The sequence below is a fragment of the Mesoplodon bidens genome (assembly GCF_964165515.1).
Source record: "Mesoplodon bidens genome assembly, chromosome: 19".
NCBI lineage: Eukaryota > Metazoa > Chordata > Mammalia > Artiodactyla > Ziphiidae > Mesoplodon > Mesoplodon bidens.
In genome coordinates this window covers 36610044-36613947 of record NC_138179.1, presented here as the reverse complement: position 1 = coordinate 36613947, position 3904 = coordinate 36610044, and positions in this window count along the sequence as shown.

Sequence of the window (3904 nt, the reverse complement as noted above, 5' to 3'; positions counted from 1 at the left end):
TGTCCTAGGGATTTCCCCCCTCCTGGGCATAACCACGGGGGAAGACTCCTGCAGTTTCCTTTTTCCAAATGTGAAGGTGGTGGGTGGAGGTCTTTGGAGTGATCTAGGCTAGGTTTACGCCCCACATGGTTTTGGTAGCTGCAAAATGGTACCAACTCAAGTTTTACAGCACCAGGAGCTGCCACAGAGAGATGCGGCAGGGCTGTTTTAACATTTTGATGAGAATGAGGATGGTGACGTTGATGATGGTGACTGTTGTCATTAAGTTGGTTGAATGCTACTGCATGCCTGGTGTCTTAGTCTGCTCAGGCTACGTAAACAAAAATACCATAGACTGGGTGGCTTATAAATACCAGGAATTTATTTCTCACACTTCTGGAAGCTGGAAATCCAAGATCAAGGGACTGGTAGATTCAGTGGTGAGGGCTGGTTTCCTCATAGCTTTCGTCTGTGTCCTCACATGATGGGGAGGTAGAGGGTTCTCTCTAGGGTCTCCTTTATCAGGGCACTAATCCCATTCGTGAGGGCTCTGCCCTGATGACCTAATCTCCTCCCAAAGGCCCCACCTCCAAATACCATCACATTGGGAATTAGGATTTCAACATACGAATTTGGGGAGATATGAACATTCAGTTCACTGCACCTGGTAAATAGCACTAAGCACTTTATCCTTATTATCTCACTTGAGCCTCACCACAACTCTATCAGGCAGGTGCTAAAGTCATCCCCACTTTGCAGATGAGAAGACGGAGCCAAAAGGGGGTAGATAATTTTCCAAGGTCATACTGCTAATGAGTGGCAGAGCTGAACTGCAAAGCCATGTGTATCTGACTTCAAAAAGGATGATCTACCAATTACATATGGATCAGTTTTTACAAATGCACCTTAAAATTTGAGTAATTGATGTTCATGTTTTTAACAAGCTTGTACAAGTACTTGTAAACTGTATTTAACATTTATTGCTTAAAAAGTATTTCTTATATGGCATTGCTTGATTTGTGGCTTTGCACATTCTTTAGTTCTGGGAGCTTTCAGAGAAACGAAGTATTAATCTAACGTAAAAACTCAGCTGAGAGCTGGTACTATTTGTTTTCTGCCCTTTGTTTTCTAGTCCAGTAGATGTTAGCCAGAGAAAGAGAAGGTGGGGCAAATAAGTTCCAGACAGAGGGGAAAACATGGGCAAGACCCAGATATCAAGAGAAAAGCTGGCAGGTTCTGGGAACGCAGGGTGGATCAAATGTAGAGAGTTACTGGGGGTGAGGGCTGCAGTGAGAGATAAATCTGGAAAAATAGGCTGATGTCAGATCAGAAAAGGTCTTAGATGCAGTGTTAAGGACTTTGGAATTTATCCAAAACCAATGAAGGCTATGCAGCTGGAGACCTATATGATCCGATTTACATTTTAGAACGAGGATGCTTGATGTATCAGTAATAGACCACGTCCCATGCTGCAGACCTAGATTCCCTTCCCTCCCCAGCCCTCACTCAGATAGTGAGAACAATGGAATTTTTTTTCATGATGTGGTTCAATACTCCGGGGATTAGTCCTAAGGGTGATACCATTTTCCTCTTTTAGGAGTTGAGCTACCACAGAGGGTGGGGCAGCCCTGCCCTAACCCCATGAGAACACATGCTCCCTTCCAGACTTTCAGTCCAGGCCTGTGCTTCCCCCTTTTTTCAGTTATGGGACACTAAAAAGACAGGTGCTGAGTTTTAGGACTTTCAGCCCATTGACTGTTAGCCTTGATGCTGTGTTTTGGAGAATGTATAGCTGAAGCCATTTGGATGCAGATACCGATGTGAGACCCTGAGTGATTTTTCACCACAGTTATAACTCCTGCACATCAGGAAGGAGAAGGTTGAACGGAACCATGGCACCTCAGTACTTAACAACAAAATAGAAATGTTTCTTCATCTCCTACTGGCACTTACATCCCTAAATGGGTTCTCCACCACCACCACAGCAGAATATACAGTTAAGTGACAGATTTATGGGCATTTAATAAATTGGGTACATTAGACTTGAAATGGGTCAAGTCTGCTGACTTCGCTTCTTGACTTTGCTCTTCCCTGAAGTCAGTCTCACCAGCTCCTCTTTGTTTGGTCAACTCCAGAGACTGCAGGTCAGTGTAGAGGCAGAAAGAGAGGCAAGATTGATGCTTTTTCTGATCCAATTGTCCAATTCACTCAGATCACTAACTACAAATTTCCTGAGGCTCAGTTGTGAAGATCCACTAATCAGAATAAAAGATCCTGGCTCATGACTGTGCCAGGAAGCAGAGCCAGAAAATTCCTTCCTTGCTGCTTCATAGGGGTCAGGTCTCAGAAGGTAAAGGACTGTTGTTTGCAGGGTGGACCTTCGTCACCTGAATGGAGCTTGGGAAAGTTCACAGCTCCACTTCGAACTGGCCTGTAAGAAGTCAGAGCAAACACTGGAGGTCAATGACTAAATCGTGTCTCAAACTCTTTCCATGAGAGTCAAATTCCACTCCCAGCTGTTTAACCAGGACACCTAGGACCTGAATGTGAACATTTTGACATCCGTGTTTGAAGGGACAGTTCATGACAACCTACCGCCACGTTTTGGCCAAAGGAAAAGGGGGAAGGAATAAAAATGGTGGAATATGCTGTGCTGCCTTGAATTTTACCAGATGGTTTCACAGCCCCAGTGGTATATTTGAAAGTTGGTCACTAAAAGATGGATCGTAATTACGGATTTCTCTTCCATTTTATTTTCTCAGTTTCAATGTATTTCAAGACCTAAATCTTATCTGTGTTAAAAGTCATGGTTAACTTAGGCTGAGAGCAATATAATGAGATTAAGCAAACCTATGGAGTTGCAGTTTTGTACAGCAAAAAATTTACTTTGTAACTCTGAGCTCCAGTTCTCTTACAAACACAGTGGAGAAATAATTGAAAAGGTGGAGGCATCATGAATATCACGGTAGGTATCTTTACATTAACTTCTTAAAAACCAGTAATCTGTTTGGAAGGACATGACGACAGATGTATTTGTTCTTGGTATTTCAGCCTTTTTTGTCCTTCCCTTTGATAGCTGTATTGTTACTGAGGTGTATTAAACCATTTGGAGATTATGCGTGAGGCTTTGTGTCCATCTCTGCGAGACCCCTGACAGTTTACCTGCAGCAAGGGGGATGAATTACAAGAGTTGGTGTGTGTTCAGGGCAGAAAGAGATGCTCTCCCTTCCATCATGGCGTCTGCCTGGATCTTAGTAGACCCAGAACTGTGAGGTATGTCAACCCTCACATAGAACTGGACTTCAGAGACTAGTCTTCTCTTTGTTTGCCTAACAGTTGTACTTCCTGAAAGAAAGGATTTGATTGGGCTCGTGTGCCACCATCCTACTTAGACAGCCTTATGGGGCAGAACTGGGGAACAATGGGCTCCAGAGACATTCAGACTTCTTCATGCCCTGTCCGTATGTGGCTGTCTTTGACTTCTTTTTTTTTTTTTTTTTTTTTTTTGCGGTACGCGGGCCTCTCACCGTTGTGGCCTCTCCCATTGCGAAGCACAGGCTCCGGACGCGCAGGCCCAGCGGCCATGGCTCACGGGCCCAGCCGCTCCGCCGCACGTGGGATCTTCCCAGACCGGGGCACGAACCCGCGTCCCCTGCCTCGGCAGGCGGACTCCCAACCACTGCGCCACCAGGGAAGCCCTGTCTTTGACTTCTTGACCATTCAAAGGAGCAGTTGGATGTGGTTAGAGAACAGGGTTGGTTTATCCACACAACATGGTAGCACCTACAGCATATCATGACATAGGGTAGAAATGAACCCTTTTAGCCATTTTCCTTATATGTGTATGGGGAACGTGGGCATCTGATGGCTTGGGGCTCCCCCCAAAGTCCCCCCCACCAGTACTATTCTCATCTTGTCCACAGTC